The sequence below is a fragment of the Nyctereutes procyonoides genome, unplaced genomic scaffold, assembly GCF_905146905.1.
Source record: "Nyctereutes procyonoides isolate TBG_1078 unplaced genomic scaffold, NYPRO_anot_genome, whole genome shotgun sequence".
Classification (NCBI taxonomy): domain Eukaryota; kingdom Metazoa; phylum Chordata; class Mammalia; order Carnivora; family Canidae; genus Nyctereutes; species Nyctereutes procyonoides.
Window position 1 is genome coordinate 4367083 of NW_026575028.1, and position 26900 is coordinate 4393982.

General features: G+C 46.8%; 1 protein-coding gene across 7 annotated transcripts in view; it reads left to right on the plus strand.

Annotated features, from left to right (window-relative positions):
• The first annotated feature begins 246 nt into the window (after nucleotides 1-246).
• TSPAN9 (tetraspanin 9) overlaps nucleotides 247-26900 on the plus strand; it is a 198086-nt gene continuing 171432 nt past the window's right edge. For 2 of the 7 annotated variants that reach the window (XM_055315439.1, XM_055315445.1), the window contains exons 1-2: nucleotides 274-357; nucleotides 5654-5719. The gene's annotated coding sequence lies outside the window, so the exon portion shown is untranslated. Of the gene's footprint in view, nucleotides 358-5653; nucleotides 5720-21257; nucleotides 21326-26900 lie in introns of those variants that run through there. The other 5 variants (XM_055315442.1, XM_055315446.1, XM_055315444.1 and 2 more) reach the window with 4 other exon arrangements.

Below are 26900 nucleotides of genomic sequence, written 5' to 3' on the forward strand. Positions count from 1 at the left end.
CAGCACGCTGAGGGCGAGCGGCCCTGGCTGGGTGCAGCCCAGGCCACGCGAGCCCGCTCGGACTCCCCGCTGCGCGCGGACCCACCCCCCTTCCCCCCCTTCCCCGCACGCCCCGGCCCCGCCCCTCGGCCCCTCGGTGGCCCCGCCCCGCCCCTCCTCCTGCCGGCCCCGCCCCTCGGCCCCTCGGAGGCCCCGCCCCCGCCCCGCCCCCTGCCGGCCCCGCCCCGCGGCCTCGCCACTCCCGGGCAGGCCCCGGCCCCCGCCGCGAGCCCCCGGCCCCGCCCCCCGTTTCCGCTGGCGGCGGCGGCGGCGGTGCGGGAGCGGGCGCGAGCCGGGACCCCACGTTCCCCGACCGCGGTGAGTGCGGCGCGGGGCGAGCGGGCGGCGGGGGCCCTGGGAGCCCGCGACCCCGCGGGACTCGCGCCGGCTGTGGGCGGGCCGGGCCAGCTCGCGTCCCCCCATCGTGGGGAGGGGCTGGGGGCGCCCCGGGCAGGGGGGACGGGAGGGCGGCGGTGGGCGAGCTGCGGGAGGGATGGGGAGGCGCGCTGTGAGGACAGGCGGCGCGGGAGGCGGCCGGGGCGGGTGTGTGTGCGCGCGGCCGCGTAAGGGAGCGGAGAGGGGTCTGCAGGGGCGAGGCTCGAGGGAGACCCCCTGGGAACCGGGCTGCGGGAGGGCGGCCCGCGGAGCCCCAAGTGAAGGGATGGCAGGGCTGAGGTTGCAGCAGAAGGGGAGAGCGCCGGAGCTGTCAAGGCTCCCTGCCCGTGCGGCCCAGTGGGGCGCCCCCGGGGCGGCGGGGGGACTCGAGCAGGGCTGGGGTACTGCCTGCGGCCCCCAGACACCCCGGACCGCGCCTTGGGCCGCCGCTGGCCGATCGGCGTTCACAGTGACAGGGCTTTGGCACATCCCGAGCTCCAAGATGTAGTCCATCTGTGCATCCAAGTTTGGGACTTTAAAAAACTTTCTTGTGGTTGGAAACAAACAAACAAAAAAGGCCAAACAAGAAATTGGCTTGGTATGTGAGCAGAGTTTGCACTTATGTATCTCGGAATTGGAGTCTTTGATGTCCTCTTTTTTTTTGAAAAGGATGTTGACCTCTTCCCTAACTCCTCCCCAAATGCCTGTACTGTCTGGCCCAACCTGCAGCACTGGAATGATAAGGGATCCCCTGGGATGTGTCGATCTTTCCTCCCCATCCCAAAAATGTGTGTAAGAGGGCAGGAACTCACTTCCCTTTGGTTCAGAGAAGCAAACTCATTATGTGAGGGTGACTTCTGACCTGCAGCTGTCCCCTTTTAGGTGACTTCGAGGTTTCCTCCTCCAGGAAGCTTTCCTGGACTAGTGGAGAAAACAGAGGACTCATGCTCTGATCCCTGTATACCCGCCAGCTTCCCTTTCGCTACTAAAAATAGCCACAGAGAATGTTTTGTATGTATGTTCTGCTGTAAAGATGTGCAGTCAGCTTGTCATCGTAAGTAATGGGGAGGCAAGGCGAGGTATTATGGATAATTTCAAACAACGGACTGGACGAATCATTTATATTTAGCTAAGGAATGCAGCCAGGGAGGCAGACATTCACAGGGGCTTCCTATCTTCCACCTGGTTCCAGCATGGTTGATGCAGCTGGGCTGTGGGTTGGGGGTGAGGGGAAACAAGATTGGGGTTGATGGAACTTGAAGGGTAAATCAGCTCTGCACTCACTCATTGAAGACCTGCTGTGTGCAAGGCCTGGAACAGCTGAGAGCGGACCAGAATGGAATGGGATTTATTTATTTATTTATTTTGGCCTGACTAAATCAGATTTAAATCTTTAAATCTATGAACAAATATCTAGTATTAATAACAATAACCAGTGTTTTAAAAAAGATTTTATTTATTCATGAGATACACAGAAAGGCAGAGACACAGGCAGAGGGAGAAGCAGGCTCCCTATGGGGAGCTGGTTGGGGAACTCCATCCCAGGACCCCGGGATCACACCCTCTGCCCAAGGCAGATGCTCAACTGCTGAGCCAAGCAGGCGTCCCAATAACCAGTTTTATAAAGTAATTTGCAGGTGGCCAGGTGCTTTCCCTGCACATTGGCTGTATGTAATTTTATTTGATTCACACATAATCTCATAACATATACGTTCTTTTTTTTAAATTTTTATTTATTTATGATAGTCACAGAGAGAGAGAGAGGCAGAGACACAGGCAGAGGGAGGAGAAGTGGGCTCCATGCACCGGGAGCCCGACGTGGGACTCTATTCCGGGTCTCCAGGATCGTGCCCTGGGCCAAAGGCAGGCGCCAAACCGCTGCGCCACCCGGGGATCCCATCTTTTTTTTTAATAATGATGCTATCTTTTTTTTTTTTTTAAGATTTTATTTATTTATTTATTTATTTATTTATTTATTTATTTATTTATGAGCAACGGGGGGGGGGGCAGAGACACAGGCATAGGGAAAAGCAGGCTCCATGCCGGTGAGCCCAACGTGGGACTAGGTATCCAGGACCACGCCCTGGGCTGCAGGCGGCGCCAAACCGCTGCGCCACCAAGGCTGCCCACATACAAGTTCTTTTTAATTGCCTTCTTATAGACTGGGAAAATGAGGCTCAGAGAGAGTCCATGACTATTCTGTGGTTGCAGAACTCATTAGGTAGAAGAAGCAAAACTTGAACCTGAGGCTTCTGACACTACCCCTGCCCCAGCCATGTGTTTTGTATTAAGCTGTGCTGTCTCTGCCATTCTTCCCCATTGAGTCTATGGAGAGCTGGGCTCTGATCTTAGCTCTAATGCCATCTGTTCCTGCAGCCCTGGGCATGTTACCCCCCCTTTTCAGCTCTGTGTTTTGGAGAATTACTGGATTAAAATGTTTCTAGGGTGTCTTCCTGCATTAGATAATTAACAATAGAAGATGCTGGTGGTAGACCATTAGTCAAGTAATAAGTGCGTTCTATTTAAAAAATGTTTTTAATTGTGGTATAAAACCTCACAGATTTTATCATCTTAGCCATTTTTAAATGCAGAGTTCAGTTGTGTTAAGTATACTCACATTATTGTGCACCAGATCTTTAGAACTTTTTCATCCTGCAAGACTGAAACCATACACCCATTAAACAATTAACGCTCCATTTCTTACCCCCACCAAACCACCATTCTCCTTAGTGTGCTTAATTATGCTCCTACTGTGTGCTTAATAAATGTTGGCCTTGATGAATTACTAAGGAGGGTTGTGGAGAAGCAGCCCAGCTTAAATGGGAAGTCTCTGGGTCTGCGGTAACTGGCTAGAGTGCTGGCCTTTATCCCTGGAGTGTCTAACTCCAGTCCCTGCTGCATTGTTGAGTGAGTGGGTGAGGCCTTGGGCAAGTGCCTTCACCTCTTGTAGCTTTAGCTTCCTGCTTGTAAAATGAAGATAACAATACCAAGCTCTCAGGGCTATTAGAAGGAGTGATGAGATAATGTATGTGAAGCTCATAATGTATGTGAAGCTTGGAGCTTCGGGCCTCACACACAGCAGGTGTGCAGTAAATAGTGGTTGTTATTTATAACCTAGCTGAGGAGACTAGACTAATATGCTCAGAGCAAAAGAGGACAAGACTTCTTTTCTTCTATCATTAAAGCCCAGGCCTGGCATGATTGTCATCCTCACTAAGAGTGGATGAATCAAATCCAGGTACCTTAGCCTGGCACTCAGCATCCTTCCTATCTGTCTCCAGCCTTCCTATCTAGCCTTATCTCCTGGCCGTCTCCCCCACTCCCCGGCCCCTGCCTGGGACCCTCAGTTCCAGCCAAACTCATCTAAGCATGCTTTGCTTAATCCTTCTTCATCCCTGAGTTCACACTGTTCCACTTTCCTGGAGTGCTCCCCGCCCCCGCCTCCTCCCCCTTTCAAGACTATACTCATGTTTGAGTTCCTTCTTGGAGCCTTCTCTGGCCACTCATCCGCACAGCACTTCTTTTCCCTTGGAACTTCCCTGGCATTTTCTGTCTTCATCTCTCCTGGCTTTTATACACTGCCTGGGGTGATTCTTTAGTGAATTCTACAAACACTGGGAGCGTGTGTTATAGTACAAGAGTCTGTGCTAAGTTCTGATGAAGCAAAAATAAAAAGCACAAAGGTCCTTGTCTTCATGGGGTGTAGAATGCAGTAAAGGGTTAAGAAAGGGGTTCAAAAAGTGGCAATTCAGGGTATAAGGTGAGTGGCCTACAGTGTTATGTGGGTTCATACAGGGGGATTCATCACCCCAATTCTGGACAAGCACCTCATGCACCAAGGTGAACTTGGAAGAGTGGCTTGCAGTTCAGCAGAAGGGAGGAAGGATCAGCCTGCAGAGAGGCACTTGAGAGTGTGGGCTGATGAGTAGGTTGTGTGAAGGGAAGCGGAGGAAGAAAAGGTTGGACAGGTAGACAGTGGGCCTATTGTGGTCACTACAAATATGCAGCCAAGGATTGAATGTATTCCTTCCTTCCATCCATCCATGAGAAGCTGAGTGCCCACCATGTGCAGGCACTGAGCTGCTGCTGGGGAGACAGCAATCAACATTGGGAAGGCCCGGGAACTTTGCAGGGTTTTGCATAGGGGCTGCAGAAGTGGGGCTGGGGCTAAGGGGGGGCGAGTGTGGGGTCTGGGAAGGGGGAAAATCATGGTCGGGGGAGCACTGGGCAGCTGTGAGGAATGGTGAGGAGGACCTGAACCAGGGACATTTTGGAAGCAGAGTTGAGGGCCTTTGTGAATTGGTCAGTTGGGAGTGGTGAGGAAAGGAGGAAGAGGGATTGAAGCCACTTCTGAGCTGGGTGACTGTCAATAGGCAGTGCTGTTTACTGTTCCCAGTGCTCACCATGCTTTCTCCAAGTAGATGGAAGCTCCTTCAGGATGTGGATTCCAACTCCCTCTGTGTTATTCCTGGCCCGGGATTCACTGCTGAGTGGCACAGAGTGGGCACAGTGTGGACCTCTGACGTCCTCAAGAAATGAATCTTGCACCTTCTACAAAGCTAGATTTGCATCCACATGCAACATTTATTTGCACTTGGGCCTGGCTTTCTCCAGAGTCATGTTACCATAGCCAAATGTCTCCTGCATATACCTTCATAGCCTGAGTGACCCTTCCAACTTCTGCTCTAGTTTTCTGTCACTTGATGGTCATTTCCTGCCATGTTTTTATTGCTCCACAAGATAACTTGGGATGTGGTAGAGGTGGAAAGAACAATGTGGCCTGTTCCTTTACATAAGCCCCTCACCTATAGTATATGAGTCAAAGTCAGGTCTCAGTAAAGTAATATAGTTTTACAGATCTTGAAACTTCAGATCACTTGTCAGTGGTCAGAATTACAGATGTTAAATCCTTGATGCCAAGGGTCTACCCAAGGATGGCAAATTGATTTAACAGGTTACTGTTATAACTCCCCATAACAGACATCACTAATCAATCACAGCTCTCTTAACCACTGAGCTAGGGCTTGAGTTCTGCTTATGATGCTTAGGTACCCACTATTAGCCAAGTGGAATTGTCACAGCAGCTGAAACCAATTTGCTATTTTTGGCCTTCTCCTTCTGTTGATTGAATAGGTTCTAATGGGAGGCTGCCTCCCCAAAGAGTAGCCATTGCTGGACAAAATTTACCCTGGACTGGCTTCCCAGCAGAGTGATTACTTAATTTTTTATTTTCCTGCAGGAATATCCTAGGATCTTCTCTTATCTGTCAGCAGCCAAGGTGTTTGCAGAAAATTAAAGGAAATAGGTCAGTCTGGGTCCATGATGTCATGGGGGCTCTGAGAGTGTGTGTGTTATAAACTGTTTAAAGTCTCTCTTGTCCTTTAACTGTGGATCAGGGAGGGAGGATAGAATGGGATGCTGGTATTTTCTGGATGTCTCTCTGTGTTAGCTCTTGACTTTGAATTGATAAGTTCCTTAAATTGGGCTTTAGGAGTTAAGGAGACAGCTATTTCCTCCCTGCTATTTCTGACTGACACTTGGGGTAGTACTCTCAATTTCTTCCTTGGCCTCCCTGATTGCAGGGAGGAGACCTAGGGAAGCAGGAGAGGCCTGTAACTTCCTACTTCCTGTCTCCTCCCATCAGGTTTGGGATCCAGAGTGGAGGACCTCCCACTAGCTGGCCAGAAAAGAATCTGGGGGAATCTGGCCAATCCTACCTGTCTCTGTTCCTCTCTGCTGGCTGCCGCTGCAGCAATGCCCCTGGCCCTCTGGGTGGGCCCCCTCTGCCAGTATCTCCACCCGAATCTTAATCTCTGCTCCTGCAGGCTCCTGGAGTCTTGCTGATAGCCTCTTCTGTGCCCAGCACTTGGGCATCAAGGCACCCACTGAGCTGGAGCTAGGCAGGAGCTACTTAGGTAGGTAGGCAGCCCTTGTGGATGGTGTGGATTCAGGTTCCCTGGGGCTTGCTGCTTACAGGCCTGGGCCTTTTTATGTTTTAATTTATGTGTGTTTTATCCTATGGCTTCCTTCTGCTGGGGTGATTTGTAAATCTCTCACCTTCAAGAATTCAGCGGTGTGGGGGGAGGAGGGGAGTGGTGGTTGGAAGATGGTGCTGGCTGATGGCTTACCTTGCCATAGATTCCTTTCTCCCTGGGTTCCCGCAGAGATTATATGATGCCCCAGGAGTGGCCATGGACCTCTTCTTGTCCTGCCATACTTTGCATGTCATACTTAGGATGCCAGTGTTCACATTTGTCATCATTCCCAGGACCCACAGTTTCAGACTCTTTCTGTCCACAACAGTTTAATGGATGTCCTATCAAATCTTAATTTAAATCTCATTGAATTTTCCCAAGAGTCCTGTGAGGTAGCCCTCATGTGCCCCCCTGTTACAGGGGCTGCAGCTGAGGCTGAGAGCAGGTCAGACTTGCCAGAGACCCTATCTTTAGTGAGAGGTAGGGCAGAAATTCCATCCGTACCCCCTTCTTGCGGCTCCTGAGAATCGCCTCCAGGTCTGTCCTTTGGCCTGCTACAGCAGGAATGTGGGAGCTCCCATTTTAAGTCTTTCCCCCCTCCTCCCTGGGGCCCGGGTGGGGTGTCTGCTTTCATTGTCACCGCTCTGGGATTTGGAGCACTGCCTGTGGATGAACGATGCAGTGCAGCCAGGCGCAGCCGACTGAGCTGAAGGAAACCAGCCTGGTGGAGAACAGGCAGCAGGCAGGGATAGACTTGAGGACTAGTGTCATTCTGTGCTGCTCAGCACCTCCTGGCTCTACCCAGTATAGCCTGCCTTGTGGAGACTCTATGGGGCCTGCTCCTGGTGGGTCCTGTAGGGCAAAATGTGGTAGTGAGCTTCCCAGGAGGCCCGTGCAGCCCTGGGGAGACAGGCAGGCCCTGACATCACCAGTCATTTCTGGCCAGAAGGCTGTTGTCCTTCTGTACACCTGGGAGGGAGATCTGAGGGAGGGACCCTTGGGACAGGGAGCTTGTCCTCTACTGTGGTTTTGGCCTCACAGGGCTTTGGTTTTGCCATTTCTTGTCATGCTGTTGAGCCTCTGGAATGATGGCCAGTCCCTGGGATGGGGGGCTCTCATCTGGCTCCTGCCTCTGCTTCTAATGGGCTTTGTGACCTTTTGCAAATGGCTTGCTTTCTTCAGGCTGGTTTCCTCACCTGCAAGATGGCCATTAGCTCTGATGAAAGTGGTTTCTGAGTGGGACGAGGAGGCTTTGGCTTCCAGTCCTGGGGCTTCCCAAGTATCTCCTCCTCTTACAAGTGCCCTCTCTGTCTCTGGCCTAGAGGTGAATGGAAGAGGAAAGAGTGAAGTTAATGATTAAACCAGAGGCTCTGATTTCTGATGGAAGTCGCAGGGAGGGCGGAGGTTGTTTACAGAGATGGTCACCTGTCCAGTTGGTGGCAGGGTCTTGCTGCCTGACTTCCATCCTGTACTGAGGGCTCTGCTGCCACTTCCATTTTAACTGCCTCCTGCCCCTGCCTGATGCATTTAGGAGCTAGAAAGTTCCATTGCTGCGCTCTAGCCTGATGAGTTAATAATTTCAACTTTCAAGTATAGCCACAGCATAATGAAATGAGAATATCTCCCTAGGTGTAGTCCAACATCCAAACCCTTTCCCTCCTCTTGAACCACAAACTCAGCCTGAGCTGGGTTGAGGCACTTGTGAACAGGACAGAACCAGAAGGAACACCTCTACTGGTTTGGAATATCACGGCATGTGTGCTTTAGTTCATATTCAGGAGTGAAACGTGGATTATTTTTTGACTGTACCTTGTTTAATACTGTGTGCTTTTGAGTTTACCATATCCCTCCTCCCCTCTGTCTCCCTTCCCACTCCTTCCTTATACGTGGCTGGAGATTAATTGTACTGTGAATACTCATGTACTTCTTGAGAGCCTTGTGACCATTTTTATGTTCAGTGGTCAGCGTTTGCTCAAATATCTGACTTTGTGATGGGGATAGGAAACGGTATGGATGGACAACTGTCTAGGGGGTCTGAAGAGTCAGAGAGCTCAGCAGACCTCCTGGAGCCCCTCTGCTTATTGGGGACGCCTGCTGTCCCTGCAGGAAGGCTGAGGGTCTTGCAACCCTGGCACAGGATCTTGATGAGTTCTTGGCTTTTGGCCTTAGCAGCATAGGCCACTGCCAACCCTTACAGCACCATTGTGCAAATTTGAAAAACTGCCCTTTCTTAGGTTAAAAGGAAAAATTAAAGCAAGTGAATTATTGTACAACCTGAACAATGTCTAGCTTTGCCTGGGAAGTCTCTTGGAGCCCTGGTGGGCAGTCACCCTGGCTGCATGTATACCTGTGGCCACAACCTCCCACCATCACGGGGGCCGGGGCGGGGGGCAACATGTTGCTGGTGGCACATGCATACTGTGCTCCTTCTGCTCCCAGGGAGGATAGTGTGTCAGGCTCTGAGCCCAGGAGAGGGGCTGCAGTTGGGGACAGGCCTCTGAGAACAGTGGTGAAGGGGAAGGAAGTGATCTCAGGGGGATACTTAGAGCGAGGCTGGAACAAGGTGTGGCCATGCACGTGTGTATGTGGGAAGTTTAGTATGCATATGTGTGCTGTAGTGTGTGTGGCTGGCTGTGCCTGCATGGGTTTGTATGGAAAGAAGTTCTCTTGTGTTGCTCTGGAGTTGAGGTGAGAGCCCCACCTGAGCCCTTTCAGTATGTCACTATATACCTGGGAAGTGAATGCCTCCTCCTTAGAGGGCAGTATAAGACTTGAACACCGTACCTGAGAGCCCTGCTTGAGCCCTGTCACCTGGCCACCTGCCACTGTGTGCAAACTGAGGCTTAGGGGCCTGCTGCTCTCCCACAAGCCCTGAGTTGGGGAGGTGCCAGGGACAGAGGGAGCAGATTCTGCCTGAGCAAGTCCCCAGCCCCCACTTGGGCCAAGCCCTCTAGAAGGGCTCAGAGGGGCAGGGTGACTGACTGGGTTTGAATGGGGGTGTGTGAACACGTAGCATGGCATGTTGTGTTTTAGAGAAAGTGAGGTAGAGGTCTGGGCTTGTAATTTTCCACTTGTCTTAATCCTGAGAGGTTCTAAACAGCTTTGTTTAAAAACTGGACGTGCAGATTGCAGACCCCTGAGGGAGGAAGTGCCGTTGGGCCCCCCAGGAAGGCAATTAGGTTTGAAGTCAGAGTTTGGATCTGAATGCAGCTTGTGGGACCTGGAGGGTGGGGAGGGAGAGCCCCTAGAGCAGCCCTGAAGGCATGAGTCACTCTGAATTAACAGCCATTGCAAATTGGCTCCCACTTGCTTGCTGCTGGAGATGGGTGCGTGGGGAGGAAGCTGTAGTCCAGGGGCATCTCACACCACCCAGGCTGTGGGCACAGAGAGGGAAGTGGGTTAGAACTGCCTGTCTGGCCTCTTCTGTCTTGCTATTAGTCGGAGAATCTGGAGATGGTGGCGGCCAGGCAGCCCGCCGGTGTCTGTGAAGTTCCCCTTGAGGCACTGTCAGTGCCTGGAGTGCAGGGAGAATAACATAGTAAGCCATCCAATCCAGGGCAAAGTTGGCAGGAACTTTCTCTGAGGATCTGTAGAGGAACCCAGAAGAGATAGGCCTGGCGAAGGGGGAGGGAGAGGTGGGGTTTTGAGAGTCAAAGGAAGGGGTTCTTTGTGTGTTTGCACTGGTGGAGGTGGGGAGGGGGGCAGGGCAAGGTGGGTGTGACCTGGAGATACAGGGAAGGGGGAGGAGCATTCACTGGCTAGAGAGGGAGGCTTCGAACTGGGGCTTCCTTGGATCTTGGATGCTACCCAGAGGAGGGTCAGATTCTAGGAGCCCTGGTGGGGCAGGGGATGGGTGTGAGCAGTGTTTGTCCCTGAGCAGGGGAATGACAGGCTGAAAGGGATGTTTTAGGAAAAATCAGCTTGTAGCAGAATTCAGGGTGAGTTATTTTTTTAAACGTACCTTTCTTTGCTTTTGTTGCAAAAATAACACCAATTCATTATAGTATTCGAACTTGACATTAATTGTATAAAAGGAAAATCTCCTATAATCCTGCCCTTCAGAGATGGTCACTGTTAATACTTCGGTTTTTATTCTTTCCAGGTATTTTATGAGAGATTGGCATCCAGCTGTCCACCTATTAACTTAACATTTTCCATAAATAGAATTGTATTATACTGACTGGCAACTTCGTTCGCCATGTTTCCACACCAGTGCATAGAGAATGACCTCATTCTTGGGAATAGCTGCACAGACTTGCTGGATGAGTGTCATATCGATTGTTTATCGCTGCATAACAAACCACCCCAAAATGTAGTAGATGAACACAAAAGGCATTTTGTTTGCTCACGATTCTGTGGGCCATTCAGGCCAGGCTCAGCTGGTCCCATTACCTGAGTTTATTCATGCGGAAGCAGCGGCCACCTGGTGGCTCTGCAGGGCCTGGACTGGCTGAGAGCCTCTCCCACCTGTCTGCAGATTGGCGCTGCCTCTCACCTGGGTCTCTCTTTCCCCACGTGATTTCTCCTTCTCAAGGAAGCTGGCCTCTACAGTGAAAATGGGATCACCAGGACCTCTTGGGATCTATGCTCTGGCGTCTCACAGTGTCACATCCATCAGCTGCTTGGTTGAAGCGAGTCATAGGGCCGGTGGGAACTCCAGGGCTGGGGGAAAGACTCCACTTCGTGAAGGCATGTGTGCTCAGAGGTGGGAGGACATGGATGTGCAGTTCCTTTATGTGGCCAGGAGGAGGAGAACTAGAATATTTAGGAATGGACCCCACTGATCTTTGGACGATGGCATCGGTCCCCTCTCTTCCCAGCCCTCTCCCTACCATATGGGTCAACCTGGGGAACTGGCAAGGACAGGGCGCTTAATCTTCCTGTTGGGCGAGAGCTGTTGTTTGAGGTGGCTTCCGTGTGTTTGCATGTGTCTGGCGCTTGTGCTGGCTGGGCTTTGAGGGTAATCTGGAATTTGGCCTTTGGAGCAGACAGCTTTTGCTAGGGCTACCGGAGCTGCAGAAGCAGGGCCGGAAGCCCTGGAAGCTGCCGAGAGCTTGGCTGCTTAGTACCCCCTTGCTAATTTTCATGGCATCTCTGAAGAATGTGAGTCCCTGAGTGACAAGTCTTTAAGAAAGCCAGCTGGCCACCCCAGATCCAAGCCTCTGTTGGGAATTCATATATTCATTTACCCAGCAAATACTGTACCTACCCTGCCCTAGACTTTCTCCCTCTCATCTTATAACTGCAGCAGTGAAGGTAAGAAGATGTGGGCCTGTATCATTCCCAGGCCTTCAGGCAGCACAATGAACTTGACATTTTGACTTCCTACAATGTATTTGTTTTTAAAGTGTTCTTATTACCTACCTCAGTAGCTCTTCTCCTCTGTGGCTCTTCTCTCCTGTGAAATGTCACAAGTGGCAGGGAGGCAGGAAACTGGGGAAGAGGCAGCCCCGGTTCATTAATGAATCCCCAGTGCTAGTTTAGGGGATGCTGCACTGGGGCTGCTGGTGAAGTCCTCGTCGGCGCTGATCATTCATCAAACTTACCTCTCCCTGGAGATCTTAGGCTAGACTTGATGAAATATAGTTTCTTAGCACAACAACGTTCTTTGGTCTGTCATCTGCTTCGTGGTTTGTGCATTCATCAAATGAAAACAAAGGCTGAGTGGGGTTTCACATTTGAAAGCCCCTCGGTGTTTTATTGTCTCCCTGCTCCCTCTCAGCATCTCTTGGAAAAGAAATGTTTTGTGGCCCAAAGGTTCTCTGTGAAAGTGCGGTCCTCTGCACAGCTCAGCCTCCTGGTCTTTCTCCCTCTTCCTGCTTGACCGTGCTGTGGGGACACTGACCCAGCTCAGCCGGAGGATTTGCTGAGGATTATGGGGAAGGGCAAGCAGCTGGCACCACGCTGGGAGCCACCCTTGATGCTTCTGGGTGACCTAGGGTGACAGCATTGTGCTACTGTTGCGGGGTTAATGATATCTGACCAGCTCATGGAGAAGACTGTGCACCAGTGTTTAGGGTTGAGGAAAACGTGCAAAGCTGAGTTTGCAAACCTTGAGAAATCTGGCATCACAGCAAGACGAGCAACCTCAGCAACTCCTTCTGGCCAATGAATTGGAAAAATTGGATGGAGGACCTCAGCCTGCTTCAGCTGAGAGTTTGCTACTTTGAGGCATATAGTGGATACATTCCCCAAGCAGAGATCCAAGAGGCTTTTCTCTGATTTCCTAACTTCTCTGTCCATGCCTCTACTCCCATTTCTGGTTCTCTATAGATATGAGAGTGGATTCATACTTCAGCATGCTCAAGAGTCATTCTATTAATTCATCAACAAGCAATTACTGAGTGTTTTTATTTTTTTAAAAGAATCTTATTTGTTTATTCATGAGAGACATAGAGAGAGAGGCAGAGGGAGAAGCAGGCTCTCTGTGGGAAGCCGGACCCTGGGATCATGACCTGAGCCAAAGGCAGATACTCAACCACTGAGCCACCCAGGTGTTTGGAGCACTTTGATTCTTTTTCTTAATTTAAAAAAATTTACCAAGAAGATATTATTTATTTGAGGTAGAGAGCACAAGTGGTGGGCAGAGGGAGAGGGAGAAGCAGGCTCCCCACTGAGCAGGGAGCCTGATGCAGGACTTGATCCCAGGACTCTGGGATCATGACCTGAGCCAAAGGCAGATGCTCAACTGACTGAACCACCTTGGCACCTAATTTTTAGAAAATTAAAAAAAAAAATTACTTAATTAGTGGAACCTAATGTGGGGCTTCAACTCATGACCCCAAGGTCAGATCTGAGCAGAGATCAAAAGTCCAGTGCTTAACTGACTGAGCCACTCAGGTGCCCCTGAGACCTTTGATTCTTTAAAGGTCTGAGACATCCTTTGATCTAAGTGCTCTGTGTGATAAAGGAGCTTCCATTCAAGATGGCAGTGTGGGAAGATCCTGAACTCACCTTCTCCCATAAACACAGACCTACAGCTACTTAGGGAAAAATTTCCCCTGAAAAAGACCTAAAAACTACTGGAATAGTAGGGTGCCTGGGTGGATCAGTCGGTTAAGCATCTGCCTTATGCTTAGGTCATGATCTCAGGGTCCTGGGATTGAGCTCCACATTGGGCTCTCTGCTCAATGGGGAGTCTGCTTCTCCCTCTACCCCTCCCCCTTGCTTGTTCTCTGTCTCTCATACTTGCTCTCTCTCTAATAAACAAATAAAATCTTAAAAAAAAAAAAACTACTTCGCAATGGATAAACAGACCACATTGAGATGCCTAAGTTAGGTAGAGACACAGTCTTGCCAAAAACTCCACCCCTCGCATGATGACCCACATTCTGGAGGGATCTCAGAAATTTGGAACTCGTCACTGTATAGAGAAGAGTTTGTGCCCTGCTCAGATACCCCAGCCTTGGGACCTACACCAGAGAGACGAGCCCCCAAAGTATCTGGTTTTGAAAACCAACAGGGCATAGGTCTGAGATACCATCGGGCTGTAGGGAACGTAGACTCCACTCTTAAAGGGCTTGTGTGCAGATGCAGTCGTCCTGGGATAGTGCAGAAGCAGCAATTTGGAAAGCGCCTAGACCATAAGTGAAAGAGACTCATTTGCTATTCTTTTAAGAATAGCACTTTAGTGCCTGCCAGAAGGCCGAGAGCCTGTTGGGACTCTCTCCAGGGAAGGAGATGCTGGCAGGTGCCATTTTCGGTGTTCTCCTTCTGCCCTGTAAGAGCCAGTATTGGTGGATGCCATTTTGTCACTTTCCCTCTACCCTGCTAGCACCCGCGGACAGCCCTTGTGCTGCTTCCCAAAACCCCGCCTAAGCCAGTAGGACAAAAGCCCTGCCCCCACCTGCTGCCTGACTGCAGCCCTGCCAAAGCTGGCCTATGTATGTAGCCTCCACAGGGGATGCCCGAGCACCCAGCTCCAGTGGCTGGGGACTGTGTTTCTGGGTCATACAGGTCTGAAACAATTGGAGAGAAAGTTCTTGGCAGAATGCTATCCCCAGGGCACTGCACAGACAGCAGATACACACCCCTAGTTATCTGATGGAAAAGACCTATTTATATGTCCTGGAGCATTAGCTTGGGGCACAGGCTTCAGGTTTGCCACACATCTAGAAGCTATGGAGGTGCTATCAGGAAGCAGGGGTTACCATCATTGAGCTGACCCTCAGCCTTGCTACACCCACCCAGACAGCTTGCTGGTACCTCCCAGAAAGGAGGCTCACATTTTGCAACTATCACTGAAGGGACCTCTCCAGACTGCTTGTTTTGCAGGCTGGCAGGGTCTATGATTATGGTCCCGTAGAACTGTATATATTTGCATGCTTTAAAACTTGCTGCTTAAGGGTCTAGTTTCCAAACAACCTGAAACCAGGTACCGACTGAAATCCCTCCTTCTGGAACACTCACAAGTCTTGGCATCCCTCCACAACTGGGAGCTGCCAAGGAGAAATCAGGCTACGTAGATAATCACAATGGTTTGAGAGACAAACAAGAGCTAGGGCATGGTTGAACAATAAAGTTCATCTCCTACATAAGGTCACTCCTGCAAAACTGGGAGACAGAGCTGTTTCACCTAATGCATAGAAACAAACACAGACATTCCAGCAAAATGAGACAAATGCATATGTTCTAAAGAGAAGAACAAGATGAAGCCCCAGAAAAAATTTCAACGAAACAGAGATGAGTAATTGGTCATAAAGTAATGCTTATAAAGATGCTCATCAGACTTGAAGAAGAATAGATAAACACAGTGAGAACTTCACCAAAGAAACAGGAAATATAAGTACCAAACAAATAGAACTGAAGAAAAGAATAACTGAACTGAAGAATCCACTGGATGGGTTCAACAGCAGATTAAATGAAGCAGAAGATAGAATCAGTGAGCTGGAAGATAGGGCAGTGGAACTCATCCAAAAGAAGATCAAAAGGAAAAAACTAAAAAAAAGAAATGAAGGTAGTCTAGGGGACTTATGGGGTAACATCAAATGGACTAACATTTGAGGCACCTGGGTGGCTCAGTGGTTGAATGTCTACCTTTGGCTCAGTTGTGATCCCGGGGCCCTGGGATTGAGACCTGCATCGGGCTTCCCACAGGGAGCCTGCTTTTCCCTCTGCCTATGTCTCTGCCTCTCTCTGTGTCTCTCATGAGTAAATAAATAAAATCTTAAAAAAAAGGACTAACATTCACATTATAGGAATCCCAAAAAGAGAAGAGAGAGAGAAAGAGGAAGAAAACTTATCTGAAGAAATAATAGCTGAAAACTTCCATAACCTGGGGAAGGAAACACACCTCCAGATCCAGGAATCCCAGAGAGTTACAAACAAAATGAGCCCAAAGAGACCACACCAAGATACACTATAATTAAAATGTCAAAATTTAAGGATACAGAGAGAGAATCTTAAAAATAACTTGTTTCATACATGGTGGCCCCCAAGACTGTCAGCAGATTTCTCAGTGGAAACATTATAGGCCAGCAGGGAATGGCATGATATATTCAAAGTACAGAAAGGAAAACCCTTCCAACCAAGAATACTCTACCTGGCAAGGTAATCATTCGCAGTTGAAAGAGAAAGCTTTTTGAAAGCTAAAGGAGTTCATCAACACTACACTGGCCCTACAAGAAATATTCAAGGGACTTCTTTAAGCTGAAAAAAAAAGGGGGACTAGTTAGTAACAAGAAAACACATGAAAGTTAAAGTCTTACCAGGAAATGTATTTTGTAAATGTAGTGGACTAATTACTTATAAAGCTAGAATGAAGGTTAAAAGTATTAAAAATAACCATAACTACAATAGTTAAAGGATACACAAAGAAGATACAAAATGTGATATTAAAAGTATAAAGTGTTGGAGGGGAGTAAAATCTATATTCTAGAATGCATTCAAACAACCTGCTGTCAACTTAAAATAGATTGCTATATATATGGGCTGTTATATACTTATGTATGTATATATATGTGTTATATGTTTTATATATATAAGTATGTAACAGCAATATATATACGTATATACATACATGGTGATGACCAAGCAAAAACTCATAGTAGATACACAAAGGGTAATGAGAAAGGACCCTAAGCACAACCCTCTAGAAAGTCAACAAACCACAAGGGAAAAAAAAAAAAAAAAAAACAAGAGAAGACATAGGAACAGAGAGGAATTACAACACAGACAAAAGACCCCAGAAGACAAAAAATAAAAAAACAACCCACAAGAAAATGTCAATAAGTATGTACCTTAAATTCTCCATAGAATATAAGTAATTACATTCTCCAATCAAAAGACATAGAGTGGCTGAATGGATTTAAAAAACCCAGAAGAATACTATGAGCTACCTACAAGAGACTCACTTCAGGACACATAGAGACTGCAAGTGAAGGGATGGATAAAGATATTTCATGTAAATTGAAACCAAAAGAAAGCAGGGGTAGCTATACTGATATCAGACCAAATAGACTTTAAAACAAAGACTATAGTAAAAGACAAAGATGGACTCTATATAATGATAAGAGGGCCAATCAGCAAGAAGATACAACGTTTGTAAATATTTTTATACCCAATGTAGCAGCATATACATACACAAAGCAAATATTAACAGACCTAAAGGGAAAAATAGCAGTACAATAATAGCAGGGGACTTTTATACCCCACTGACATCAATGAATAGATCATGCAGACAGAAATTAACAAGGAAACATTGCATTGGCCTTACATGATATATTAGACCACATGGACTTAATAGATATGTACAGAATGTTCTACCCAAAAGCAGAATACACAATCTTCTGAAGTGCACACAGAACATTCTCCAGGATAGATCACGTTAGGCCACAAAACAAATCTCAATAAATTTAAGAAGATTTATTTATTTTTTTTAAAGATTTTTTTTATTTATTCATAGAGACACACACAGAGAGAGGCAGAGACACAGGCAGAGGGAGAAGCAGGCACCATGTAGAGCCTGATGTGGGACTTGATCCAGGGTCTCCAGGATCACGCCCTGGGCTGCAGGCGGCACTAAACCGCTGCGCCAGCAGGGCTGCCCAATTTAAGAAGATTTAAATCATATCAAGCATTTTCCAGCCACAATGGTATAAAACTAGGAATCAATCATAAGAAAGTTAGAAAAATCACAAATATATGGAGATTAACAACATGCTATTGAGCAACCAATGGGTCAATTAAAACAAGAAAGAAAAAAAGATACCTTGAGACAAATGAAAATGGAACTATAACATATCAGAATCTATGGCATGAAGCAAAAGTAGTTCTAAGAGGCATGGTCATGGTGATAACTGCCTACCTCAAGAAATAAGAAAAATCTAACTTTATACCTAAAGCAACTAGAAAAAGAAGAACAAGTTAAGCCCAGAATGAATAGAAGGAAGGGAATAATAAAGATCAGACTGGAAACAAATGAAATAGAGACTAAACAGATAATAGAAAGGATCAGAAAAACTAAGAGCTGGTTCTTTGAAAGATTAGAAGAGTTGACAAACCTTTAATTAGACTCACTAAGAGAAGAAAGACAGGGCTCAAATAAATAAAATCAGAAATGAAAGAAGTTACAACTGATACCAAAGAAGCACAAAGGATCATGAGAGGCTACTACAAACATGTATGTCCAGTGACTGGACAACCTAGAAGAAATGGGTAAGTTCCTAGAAACATAAAATCTTCCAGGACTGAATCATGAAAATGTAAAACTTTTGAATAGATTAATAAGGAGATTTAATTAATAACCAAATACTTTCCAACAAACAAAAAGTCCAGAACCAGAAGCCTTCCCTAGTGAATTCTATCAAACATTCAAAGAAGATTTAATACCTAGCCTTTTCTCAAATTCTTACACAAAGTTGAAGAGAGGGAATGCTTCCAAGATACTAATATGAAAACCAGACAAGGACACCACAAAAAAATTATAGGTCAATATCCCTGATGAACATAGATGAAAAACTCTGTGGCAAAATATTAGCAAACTGAACTTAACAGTATATTAAAAGCATCATACACCATGATCGAGTGTGGTTTATTCAAGGGTTGCAGAAGTGTTTTAACATTTTCAAATCTGTTAGTGTGATACACCATATTAAAATGAAAGAAAATTGTGTGATTGTTTCAATAGAAGCAGAAAAAGCACTTGAGAAATTCAACATTCATTTGTGGTAAGAACTCTCAACAAAGTGGTTATAGATGTAATATACCTCAACATGATAAAGGCAATAAATGACAACCTCACAGCTGACATTATACTCAATGACAAAAAACTGAAAACTTTTCCTTAAGATCAGGAACAAGAAAAGAATGCCTACTTTTGCCACTTTTATTCAACATAGTATTGGAAGCTCTAGCCAGAGCAACGAGGCAGGAAAAAGTAATAAAAGTCATTGAAATTAGAAAAGAAGTAAAACTGTCACTGCATGTGGACAACATGATTTATATATAGAAAATCTTAGAGCCTCAACCAAAAAATTTTTCTATGGATTTGATAAATTTGCAGGGTAGAAAACCAATATACAAAAACCTGTTGATTTTTTATAGACTAAGAATGAACTATCAGAAAGAGAAATTAAGAAGACAATCCCATTTCAAATTGCATCAAAAAAAACAAAGTACGTAGGATTAAATTTAACCAAGGAGGTGAAAGACTTATACACTGAAAAGTATGACATTGATGAAAGAAATTGAAAACATGAATGAATGGAAAGATATTTTGTGCTCATGGACTGGAAGAATTCATATTGTTAAAATGTCTGTATTTTCCAAAGCAATCTACAGATTCAGTGTAATCTCTATCAAAATTCTAGTGGTATTTTTTTTCACAGAAATAGAGCAATCCTAAGATTTGTGTGGAACTACAAAAGATCCTGAATAGCCAAAGTAATCCTGAGAAAGAGGAACAAAGCTGGAAGCATAATGCACCCTGATTTCAAACTATACTGCCAAGCTATGCTAATCAGTACAGTATGGTATTGGCATAAAACGGATACATACATCAGTGGGATAGAGCAGAGAGCCCAAAAATCAAACCCTGCATATATGGTCAATTAATTTACAACAAAGGAGACAAGAACATACCATAAGGAAAGGATAGTCTTTTCAGTAAGTGTTGGGGAAACTAGACAATTACATGCAAAGGAATGAAATTGGAATACTGTCTTATACCATTCACAGAAATCAGCTCAACATGGATTAAGGACTTGCATATAAGACGAGAAACCATAAAACTGCCAGAAGAAAACCTAGGTGGTAAGCTCCTTGACGTTGGTCTTGGTGAGATCTTTTTGTATCTGAATCTAGAAGCAATGGCAACAAAAGCAAAAATAAACAAATGGGACTATATCAAACTGAAAAGCTTCTGTACGGTGAAGAAAACCATGAACAAAATTAAAGGGCAACCTGAGAGAAGATATTTGCATATCATGTATTTGAAAAGGGATTAATACCCAAAATGCAGAAAGAACTACAACTCAGTGACAAAAATACAATCTGATCAGAAAGTGGGTAGAGGAGCTAATAGACATTTCTCCAAAGAAGACAAGCAGGTGGCCAAGAGACACATGAAAAGATGCTCAACTTCTCTCATCTCTCATCATTGGGGAAGTGCAAGTCAAAATCACAATGAGATATCCCCTCACACCTGTTAGAATTATCAAAAAGACAAAAAATAACAAGCGTTGGCAAGGATGTGGAGAAAAGAGATTCCTTGTATACTCTTGGTCTAGCCACTCTGGAAAAGAGTGTAGAGGTTCCTCAAAAAATTAAAAATCAAACTGCCATGTGATCCAGCAATTTCCAAAAGAAACGACACTCATTTGAAAAGTCATGTGTTCCCCAATGTTCATTGCAGCATTATTTATAATAGCTAAGATATGGAAACAACTTAAGTATCCACCAATGGATGAGTGGATAAAGATGTGGTATATACATACAATGGAATATATACTACTCAATAAAAGGAAGAAATTTTGCCATTTGTGATAGCATGGATGGACCTCAAGAGTATTCTGCTAAGTGAAATAAGCAGACAGAGAAAGAAAAATACCTTATGATTTCACTTATATCTGGAACCTGAAAAACAAAACAAATAACCAAACCCAACATAGATACAGAGAATAATTGGTTGCCAGAGTGGAGAGGGTTTGTGGGTTCGGTGAAATAGGGGAAGGAGATCAGGAAGTACAGACTTCTGCTTATAAAATAAGTCACGGGGCTGTAATGTACAGCATGAGGACCTGTAGTCAATAATATTGTGTCGCAAAATTGAAAGTTGCTAAGAAAATAAAGCTTAAAAGTTCCTCTCACAAGAAAAGTAATTTTTGTGAGTTCGTATGGTGACAGTAAAGTGAATTACTGTGACAATCATTTTGCAATGTGTTCAAATGTAGAATTATGTTGTACACCTGAAACTACTATAATGTATCTCAATTATACTTCAATAAAAAAAAGAAAAAGCATTTGACTAGAGTATAAATTGTGTGCAATACATTATTAAAAGGGACATCGGGTTAGGTGAGTCCCCAGCCCTCTCTGTTCTTGGCTGCCTCCCGCTGTCTCCTGTTTTGTGGGTTTTCCCGGTTCCTCCCAGAGTTTGGTCCTGCCGCATCCCTGGCTCCCAGGAGTGGTCTCTGAAGGCCGAACAGGAAGTGGGGGAGGTGGCTGTAGATGCAGCCAGAGCCCTCTGTAGGGCTCAAAGGAGAGACCTGCCTGGACCCACCTGAAGTCTCACTGCTTTAGTTACACCTCACGTGTGGAACAAAAATTATGTTCCCTCACCTTCATCATCCACCTTCTTCACTGCTTATCTGGATGCCTCTGGGTGGTTTAACAAGTTTAGGTGTCCTTGTAGGAGAAGAATGACCCTCCCCTGGGGATGCCTTGGGCCTCGAGGACCATTCTTCAAGCCTAGAGCAGCAGCTGCATCTCTGGAACATGTGAGTGACTTCCCCAGAGGGCCTACACTCTGCTGGCTGATGGGGAATCTAGCAGCGGGTGCCACCATGCCCAGGGCTGGGGGAGCTGGTCGACGCTTCAAGCCAGCTCTTGGCCTGAATACCGCAGGCTGGAAGGTCAGGCAGAGCGGCCCCTCCCTCATGGAGCTCCCCTTCTGACATTCCAGTTAAGTCTGAGGCACATGGAAAGTAGAGTCAGGAGGACCTGAACCAAGCACATTTTCTTCTCTGGGAAGGCTTTTGGGGCACTGATTTTTGGGATGCTAATGCTGATTGTAGGAGCTGCTTACGCCACCAGGGGCAGAAGCCACAGAATTGTCCCCACTTCTGGGGGTGGCTGGCTGTCTGGTCACTGGCTCTGGTGGTGCAAGTGCTGATCAGCCCAGGCGGAAATGCTTGCTTGACCCTCTCTTAGGGGGCTGGGCTGGCTGAGCATGAGAGGCTCCTGAGGGGGAGCCCCACCCTGATGCTGGGGCAAAGGAGAAGGGGAGGTGATTTTTTAGACCACAGGGCCTATCTCCTTTGGCTCTAGCCCACGAATAAAGCATTAGATGCTGCCACTTCATAGACCCAGTGGGGAAGGGGCCTGGTCCCCACAGACCCTGCTGCCACCCCGCCCTTCCCACTGTCCAGCTTCCAAGCAGCGTTTGTGCTGCCACAGACTCAGGACTTCTGCAGCCTCCACCAGTGTTCTCGGATTCTGATAAGTAGGGACTTTTCTTTTTCCTCTCCTCTCCTCTCCTCTCCTCTCCTCTCCTTTCTCCTTTCTCCTTTCTCCTTTCTCCTTTATCCTTTCTCCTTTCTCCTTTCTCCTTTCTCCTTTCTCCTTTCCGTTTTCCTTTCCCTTCCCCTTTCCTTTTCCTTTCCCCTTTTCTTTCTTTCTTTCTTTCTTTCTTTCTTTCTTTCTTTCTTTCTTTCTTTCTTTCCTTCCTTCCTTCCTTCCTTCTTTCCTTCTTTCCTTCTTTTTTTAAATTTTTTTTAAATTTATTTATGATAGTCACAGAGAGAGAGAGAGGCAGAGACACAGGCAGAGGGAGAAGCAGGCTCCATGCACCGGGAGCTCGATGTGGGATTCGATCCCGGGTCTCCAGGATCGCGCCCTGGGCCAAAGGCAGGCGCCAAACCACTGCGCCACCCAGGGATCCCTCCTTCTTTCCTTCCTTCCTTCCTTCCTTCCTTCCTTCCTTCCTTCCTTCCTTCCTTCCTTCCAGATTTTATTTATTTATTCATGAGAGACATAGAGAAGCAGAGCAGGGTCCTCATGGGGAACCTTCCAGGACCCCCGTATCACCCCCTGAGCCAAAGGCAGACACTCAACCGCTGAGCCATTGGGCAGCTAAGGGCTCCCTTCAGTCCCTGGATCTTCATTCCTTCTGAGGAGCAGAGCCCTTGTTTTCCCTCTTCCCTGATGCTTTGCCTGCTTTCTCATTGTCTGGCACCAGATAGGCACTCAAATATTGTTGGAATGAATGGATACTGCATTTGTGATATGAAAAGAAATGTATCCCTAATTTAGCCCATTTCCCCAGACACTTAGAGCACCTGGTTGATTTAAAACCATCCACCTTCATAAGTGCAGGGGTTTGAAATGTCTCTGGGGAGGAGACAGGACTCCTAGGTCAGGAGCTCCATACTCATGGGGTTGTGGCTCTGCCTGAAACTCTCACTGCCTTTCCTGAGGGGAGGTGGAGAGGATGCCACTGCTTAGAAATACCACAATTGTGAAAACTGAGGCTGCTTTTCCCAGGATCTCCAGGCAGTTGAGCAGAGGAGGCTGGAGCCAGACTTTCTAGATCTTCACCCAGGATTCTCTTTTATTCCACCCCCACATACCCACACCTGCTCTCATCTTCCTCAGTTCACCCAGGGGGCACCTCAGAGTTCTTAGTTCTCTGTGTTTGAAGTGACCTCGTGGGGCCTGGGGGCAGCCTTGTAGGAAAACACCCCAAATGGCCAGATCCGTGGGGACTTGGGAGAGGCACGTGTGGGGTTATTTTGGGTTTGGTGGGCCAGGCTCAGATCTCTTTGGCATTCTCAGCCACAGGCCTCTCAGAATTGACCAGAATGGAAGGATGATAAAAATCGAGGCTCCAAGAATAGCTCAAGAATGTGTTCATTCTTAACCCCTGTAAAGAGGTGCCGCCCAACCCAGAGCCCATCCTGAAGATGGGGCTGAGGGTTGGTGCTACTAGGGGAGGAGGGGGAAAGAAGGAGAGTTAAGGTGATTTCCTCTTCCTTCCCTGGGGAGGAGGATGGGGCATGCCCTGAGCATGGCTCAGGGCCAATCTGATAGCAGGATTTAGAGGTCAGAGGAATGTCCCTCCTCCCACTAGACCATCGTTGCCTCTTAGGGGGTCTCCTGGGAGCTCCCATTGGCTGGGTCAGTGGGCTGAGCTCTCTGGATCTCTCTGCCTGCCTGTTTCTGTTTCCCTGTCCCTCTCAGACTTAGGCAGGCTTGGGGCAGCTGTGGCCTCAGATCTTCAGGGAGGCTTACCTCTTCCTACCTTCCCCACAGTTAGTCCCAGTCACATTTGTTCAGTGTACGACAGGGGATACATACTGAGCATCTACCCTGTAGAAGTTCAGGGGAGCAGTGATGCCAGGAATCTGCCCTTCCCCTGAACTGAAGGAGCTAGAATGGACATGTAGAGATGGCCGTGTGTAGACATTCACATACTCACTAGTATCATCCAGAGCAGTCCATAGTTCTGGAAGGGTGGTTGGGATTGGAATAGGCAGCATAGGGCAGTGGACAGAGTAATCCAGCAAGAGGCAGGACACATGGCTTGTCCTGGACCATCCTTATTACACCTCTAGGCCTTAGGGCTTTTTTTTTTCTTTTGGATCTGTAAAATGACTCTCTGATCCCGGAGGTCCTTTTTGGCTTAAGACTTATCTGATTCAAAAAAAAAAAAAAAAAAAAAAGAATTATCTGATTCCGCAGGTTGAAGGGAGGAAGAACTTCCTCAGATGGGCGGGATGTTTTTGTTGCCTCTGCTCTTTGTTCCATATGGGGTCCAAGAGTGGGCATCACAACTGATCAGCCTCATGTTGGGGTGGGGGTGGGTGGCTGAAGGCTCAGATGTCACAGCTGGCCTCAAACCTCTCTTCTGTTCTCTGGACACTTTTGATTAAAGTGTCCCTGGACACTCTGGGATGTGGTGATCATCCCTTGGCCTATAAGGTGAGGTCCGAGGGTTCAGAGCCTGCCCCTGCCCCTGGCCAGTCTTACTGCTTCTCACTTGGTGCCACTTTGCACCTTTTGTTTCTGTAATGCCAAATTACCTGTAATCCCTCTTCTCTCTCCCCACTATGCAAGTTCTCATTTCCCATTGTCCCTGGTGTGGTCTACTTGCTTAAAATGCCCCTCCCATCCTGCATTGCATTTTCTCTTATCTGCATTGTTTTAGCAAGTTGGAAAATTTGTTCAGCCATTACTTCTTCAAGATTTTTTCTGCTCCCGCCTCCTCTCTCTTCTCTTTCTAGAAGTCCAGTTACATGTATGTTAGCTTCTTGGATGTTGTCCTATAGGTTGCTGATGCTCTATTAATTTTTTGTCTTTTTTCTTTATGTGCTTCATTTGAGACAGTTTCTTTTGTTACATCTTCAAGTACAATGCTGTTGTCTTCTGATACAGTACTATATGTGTTCAATCTGATGTTAATTGTTTCTATCCAGTGTATTTTTCATTTCAGATATTTCTTATTCCCTGGATGGTAGATTTGAGTTGTTTTTATATCATTCATTTCTCGTCTCATCATGTGTATGTTTCCCTCTACATTCTTGAGCAGATGGAACACACTTAAAGTCTCTGTTTTTCCGTTCTCATCTACTAGTTTTGTCATTTCTGTCATTTTTAGGTCTGTTAACTGATTTTTCTCCTGGTTATGGATCATATTTTTCTGCTTCTTTGAATGCCTGCTAATTTTCAATTGGATGTCAGACATTGTGAATTTAATGTTGCTGGATTTTGTTATATTTCTTTAAATAGCATTGGATTTTATTCTGGCATGCATTTAAAATTGCTTGGGATCAGTTTAATATTCGAGGCTTGCCTTTATGCTCTGCTAGGGTGGATCCAGAGCAGCCTTTAGTCTAGGGCTAATTTAGCTTCACTGTTAAGGCACTACCCTTCTGAAGACTCAGCCCAGTGCCCTGTGAATGGTGAGGTCTCTCCGCTCTCAAAGGGGGGAGTGTGTGTGCTCTACAAATCATGTAGCCTATGACTCTCCATTGATTCTCTTCCCAGTCTTGTGGAGCTTCACTCCACATGTGTGTGGATTAGCCAGAGAATCAAAGGGACTCCTCTGCATATCTCTAGAGCACCCTCTCTGTGCAGCCCCTCCTCTCTACTGTTCCACCTTAAATTCTAGCTCCCATGAACTCTAACTTCTGTCTCCTCAGCTTGTTGAGACCACTGGGCTCCATTTGGATTCCTTTTCCTGTGCAGCTGTGTGCAGGCCGCCTCCAGGCAGTCAGCTGGGCAGTCACAGGACTCACTCTTTCCTTTCCCTCTTCTCAAGGATTACGGTCCTGTGCTGCCTGTTGTCCTGCATCTGAAGGTGTTCTTCCATTCTGTTCAAAGTGGGAGGGTAGAGCCAGTCCCTGTTACTCCAGCATGGTGATAAATGGAAGGCCAGCATTATTGGAAGATTTGCCTCAGGCATCATTTCCTTACCCCCCAGGGAAGGTGTCTCTAGTCAGCAGCCCTACAAGAACCCCAAAGCAGCATATCCTTTTGCTCATAATTTTGTCTGGGCTTGTTTGTTGTCTCTAAGTAAGCTGTCTCCCTGAACACAAAGATGAGATGGCATTTTTGTTGTTGCTGTTATCAAAGAAAATACAGTTTTTCCCTTGTGCCTAGTGCAGTGCCTGCCATCTAGTAAGCAGCTCCTGTTTGTTTGAATGATGCATGAGAAATGAAAGAGGCTAGAAGCTAACCATGCCATGTAGTTGTTAAGAAGAACAATAGGTATGGAGTTCAGACTCTCTTTGTGCTTTGTAGCGCTTATACCACATCTGCGGCATTGGGTTTTGTTAATTCTGGTTGAGATACTGGCAAATCTGAATTCATCCACAGAAGGGTGATTAAGATGCTGGAAACTACACCACATGAGAATCAGATGAAAGATTTGGGAATGTTCATTTAGTCTGGAAATTGTTTTTATGGAGTATTAAGGGGGGCACAGTCATCGCTTTCTAACATGTGCGAGATTAATGTGGAAGAAGAGGACTTAAACATGCTATGTCCTGTGGCCTCAGAGGGCCAAACCTAGGACCCGTGGGTGAGGGGATTCCAGGAGATCAGATCTGGATCCATTTGTAGGAAGAACTTTCTAGAGCTATCCAGCTGACAAATGGGCTGTCTTGGAAGGTGGGGAGTTCTTCATCACTTGTGAGGTTTAAGTAAAAACTGATGTTTATTAATCAGAGGGTTTGTGTTTGGAATTTTAAGGTTAGATACAATGTTGTGTGAGATCATCTCTGAGATACTTCTCTATTCAATGATTCTAAATCTTCTTCCTTTGAACCCCATGACTCATCCCTCCTTGCAACT